At 40.6% G+C, this 5,421-nt stretch overlaps 1 pseudogene; it reads right to left on the reverse strand.

Moving 5' to 3' along the window:
* Positions 1-452: 452 nt before the first annotated feature.
* Positions 453-4,274, reverse strand: LOC128544908 (sialidase-4-like; annotated as a pseudogene).
* Between the last annotated feature and the right edge of the window lie 1,147 nt (positions 4,275-5,421).

Below are 5,421 nucleotides of genomic sequence, written 5' to 3' on the forward strand. Positions count from 1 at the left end.
CTCAATTTATAGAGATGTCAAATAAAGCTTAAGAGACAGTGGATTTAAAAAATGCACACATCATGTCTTTGTAAATAATAATAATAAAAAAATAAATCATAAATGAACAAAAGCTGAAAAAGGGCTATGATTTAAAAAAAAAAAAAATTCTAAAACTCAGTCAGTTCACTTTATTCTTAATTCTCTTCATAAAGTCCATGGCAGTGTCGTGTGTAAACAGAGCTACAGATTTTTTTTATTATGTAGAGAGAAAACTCAGTAAAGCCTTTTACTTTACTTTTATCGGGTCACTTATCTCTAGCGAGATCAGAGGAGATATCTGGCCTGTCAGAGTTAGAGCACAATGCAGGTTGTATATCTGTGCTTGTTATCCAGGCCTGATATTTAATAAACTACAACAATGTTTTCACATTTAATCTTTAAACTACATGTGCCTTTTAATTGTCTATTTTTATGTCAGAAACAGAAAAATTTAAGGCATAAATGATTTATGATATAAATGATATACAGTGGTGCTCAAAATAATAGCAGTGTGAGTAAAAAGTGATTAAAGCTCCATATCCATATAATAACTTGTAATTTAAGTCAAATTAATGCACTGGACTCCCTGCACGTTCTACTCTGAATCACAACATAAAGAAAAAAAGGGGAAAATGGATTATTAGTTTAATGTAAGTGAAGAAAAACAAATATTAGTCTGTTCCAAAAAATAGCAGTGTCATCATTTATCTTTATAAAGTGATAAACAAAATGCCGTTTAAACAAAAATGCTTGAAGTTTAATCTTTCTTCTGCATCTCTGAACTAATATTTAGTTTTATAACCTGCTTTCTGAGAACTGCTTCATATTTGTGACAATCGTCAGGCCACAGGTTTTCTATTGGATAAGGGTCTGGGGATCGGGCTGGACACTCCATAACGTCAATCCTGTTGGTCTGGAACCAAGATGCTGCTCGCTTACTCGCTTGTCGTTGTCTTGTGGAAACACCCATTTCAAGGACATTTCCTCTTCGGCATAAGGCAACGTGACCTCTTTAAGAATTCTGATGGACTAAAATTGATCCATGATCCCTGAAATGTGATAAATAGACCCAACACCACAGTACGAGAAGCTTCCCCATATCATGATGCTTGTGCCTCCATGCTTCACCGTCTTCACAGTGTACTGTGGCTTAAATTCAGTGTTTGGGGGCCTGACAAACTGTCTGCGTCCTCTAGACCCAAAAAGGATGATCTTGCTTTCATCAGTCCACAAAATATTGCACCATTTCTCTTTAGGCCAGTCAGTGTGTTCTTTGGCGAACTGTAACCTCTTCAGCACGTCTTTTTTTCAACATTGGGACTTTGCGGGGCTTCTTGCTGACAGCTTGACTTCATATAGCCGTCTTCTAATAGTAACAGAACTAACAGGTAACTTTAGATGTTCTGTGAGTCAATGTTGTTATTCTTCGATGCTTTCGAATAATAGTTTTCCGTTTTCTTTCACGTCTTTCTGGTTTTGGTCTCCATTTTATTGCAAAAAAAATAATAATTTGGTATCATTTTAGCAGAGCAGCCGATCATTTTCTGCACTTCTTTGTATGTTTTCCCATCTCTGATCAACTTTTGAATTCTCTTCTGTCTCAGAATAGGTGATTTAAAATGTTAAATTTAGGTTATTGTAGTGTGTGTCCGTGTGTATAGCTCCTAATTTGGCATGATATCTTTAAGAGAAAACTTCACAAAAGCTATTTCTTCGAGTTTACTTGTCCCACGTTCCAGGAGACAAGCAATGTGATCCTCCGTGTCGCTGATCCGAGTCAGATCTGAGTACTTGCTGTGGTTGATGATGTGAGGTTCACTCCAACACTTGTCACTAAAAGGACACCTATTCACATAAACCCCGAGATCTTTTCTCTTATGTCGGTCAGTTGGATGGGAAAAAAGCAGCCAGGTCCTGTCTCCAGGTCCTGTCTCCAGATTTAAAGTTCAGCACACTGCCCTGGGCGGCCACTAGGGGTCTCCACCAGTTTATCTGTACATAGAATTATAATAAAACTTTCTCTACTGTTCTCACTACAGGCCTCGTGTCTATGACCGTCACTGACACTCACCAGACTCGGCACATATTCTATCTCCAGATTTCCATGTCTTCCCACGATCAGCACTATAGAGGGCAAATGAATGGGATTTACCTGCACCGTGCTTGAAGAAAGCATAAGCAGGAGAGATGAGCCTGCTGTCAGTCATCTGAAGGCCGTGTCCAGGACTGACACTGAACGTGGCCCAATGAATAACATCATTTTTAATGTCAAGTCTGTAAAGTCCTCCCAAGTCTCTCCACCGTCTGTCCTAATGTAACATAAACCAGCCATGATATGATTCGTACACATCCGCTCTTGCTCAGTGACCTGTTAGTCTTAGTTTGTTTCTCATAGACTGGACATGGACTCATGGTGCGATGTCCCTTTATAGAAGCTTCTGGAATCCCCTTCCCTGGTGAGCATTGAAACGAAAATGTGAAACATCTGTGACTATTTTTCAAATTCAATTAATACTTAGATGTAAAATAATACTTAGAATAAGAAATTTATTGTCGCTAAACGACGCAGAAAAACTAGTTCATGCTTTTATCACCTCTAGGTTGGACTATTGTAATGCCTTACTGTCTGGTTGTTCAGCTAGATGCATAAATAAGCTTCAGCTAGTCCAAAATGCAGCAGCGAGAGTCCTCACCAGAACCAGAAGATATGAGCACATCACCCCTATCTTATCTTCACTCCATTGGCTCCCTGTGAAATTTCGCATTAATTTTAAAATACTACTCTTGACATATAAAGCATTAAATGGTCTCGCGCCGCAGTACCTGAGCGAACTGCTAGTGTCTTACGATCCGCCACGCCTACTTCGATCAAAGGATGCAGGCTGCTTGTCAGTACCGCGTATTATTAAAACTACAGCTGGGGGCGGAGCTTTTTCTTACAAAGCCCCAAAGTTATGGAATAGTCTTCCAAATAGTGTTCGGGACTCAGACACAGTCTCAGTGTTTAAGTCCAGGCTAAAAACCTATTTATTTAGCCAAGCATTTTTATAAATAGATTTGCCATAGGTAAAGGAGCAGATCTGGGGGACTCATGGACGTAGAGTATTATGGTAAACTGGTATGTTTGGATGCTGTCTTCCTCACTCTCATTGATCACTCAGGTTTGCTGACGGTGAGGTGATTGGTTGCTTTACATGTCAGGAAGCCCTCATGTTTGTGTTTCCTTCTGGCTCTCCCTTTTAGTTATGCTGTCATAGTTAGTCCTGCCGGAGTCTCTGCTTGCACGCTACAGTTAATATACATTCACATTATACATTGTGTGACTGTGACCATACCTAACTGCCATCTCTCCTCTTCTTCTCTTTCCCCCCCTCTTTCTTTTTCCTCTCTCCTCCTGTCCCCCCCTTTCACTCTTTCTCTCTCTCTCTGTCGAGCTACACATGTCGTTCCTGAGCTGCCAGTGATCCAGACTCCCTCTGCCCTCCGGACCTGTCTGACCCATCCTGGTGCCCCGCTTCTGGCTGAAGATCTCGTCACATGGATGCCCCGTGTGTCTCTCTGGGATGCGTCTGGTGTCTGGGGATGATTCTCTCTACCTAGAAAATGGTTCTGGCCTTGACTGGTGTTGGCAACTGTTTCTCTGGGGACTTGACAGTTCGATAGTTCATGACTGGAACTTCTTACAAGTCTACCTGGGTCTTCAATAACTACCTGGACTCCATATTAACATCAATTAACATCAGCTATTATAGCTGAACTGCCTCCCACCCTACACACTGTATAAATGCAGATCATTTACTGCTTTTTGTTTCACCCAAATGAGGATGGGTTCCCTGTTGAGTCTGGTTCCTCTCAAGGTTTCTTCCTCTTACCATCTCAGGGAGTTTTTCCTTGCCACTGTCGCCCTCGGCTTGCTCACCAGGGACAAACTGACCATTTTGATTCATACAAATTCACATTTCATACAAACCTAAATAATTCTTTTGACTATGTAAAGCTGCTTTGCGGCAATGAAAATTGCTAAAAGCGCTATACAAATAAAATTGAATTGAATTGAACTTAGATGTAAAACACTGTTTAATTTTAAGATCTGTCAGCGTTAGTGTCATCGCCTCCGTCTGCTCCCGTGTTCCCCTCCTGATGACCAGGCGTTTGGGGTTAACGTCAGCTGGTCAGGTTCGTTTCTCAGCAAAAGCATGAAGGATTTTTGAATCATTAATGTAGATTAGAGCTGGGATTCTGTAGAATCCAGTTTTTTCATGTTATTTTTGAACACACAATGCAGTTTGTTTTTTGGTTTTGGTGTGCAGATGTCTATTTCTCCAAATTTTCTCTCTATCTGATTAAAATCACAATCAGATCAGATGTAGTGACGTTCCTCCTTCTATTCTTCTATTCAATAAATTACATTCTGATAAAAAATAATACACATGCTCAATAAATACTCTTAATGTGTGTCAGATCGAAGTGTTTCAGGTGCAGGGGTTTGGGAGGAGATCAGGGTCGCTTTCATTCACATCTTCACATCTTAACTAAACCATAGTTTATCCCAGAGCCTGGGGGTTACAGTGGAACCCCAGAAACACACACTCCAGTCTGGATTAATCTGATCCCTCACATAAAATCAGGTATTAAATTGATCTCCTCCTGGTTCAATAAGCTCCATTCTGATACCAAGTGTATTCCTGGATCAGGTCCGGTTCCTGAGATATGGCCAGGGTTTCACCAGCATTCCCCTGCCAGCCCTGAAGACAGCCTCACCAGCAGCACCTTTTAAAATATCTTTCATACTAAACAATGCATGTTTTTCCATCATGACTGGAGAGACCAGGTTAGATAGTGTTCATTAAGGTGTTTTAAAACAGTGTTTAGGACTCAATCTTTCTCAGTTCTGCTAAAAGATCAGGAAGGTAAGGGATTTATCATCTGATTTTTATGAAATTGAAAATCTGATACTTTTCACGTACTGCCCCCTACTGGCCACAACCTCATCTGTGTGATTTAAGCTTTTTCTCCACTTCAAATGATCAGCTCCAGAGAATTAAACCTAGATGTTCCTCACCTGTGACCCTGTGGTTCCTCTGTGGTTCCTCTGCAGTGTGTTTGGTCTGTTGATCCCCTGGACGAACCCCAGAGCTGCTGCAGGACTGATCAGTCACGTTCTGGTCTCACGATCTATTTGCATACTGTTGTATAATCATAACAAACCAAATAAAGCACCAAAATTATTGGAGATGATTTTCTCTAAATATTAATATTCATTAGCGTCACCAGATAAAGGCGTGTATATAGAACCTCACTGTTTTGGTATCAAACAGGCCGAGTGTGTGTGTGTGTGTGTGTGTGTGTGTGTGTGTGAGAGAGAGAGAGAGAGAGAGTTATTCATCAGAGGAATGACCA

The sequence above is a fragment of the Clarias gariepinus genome, chromosome 16 (genome assembly GCF_024256425.1).
Source record: "Clarias gariepinus isolate MV-2021 ecotype Netherlands chromosome 16, CGAR_prim_01v2, whole genome shotgun sequence".
Taxonomy (NCBI): Eukaryota; Metazoa; Chordata; class Actinopteri; order Siluriformes; family Clariidae; genus Clarias; species Clarias gariepinus.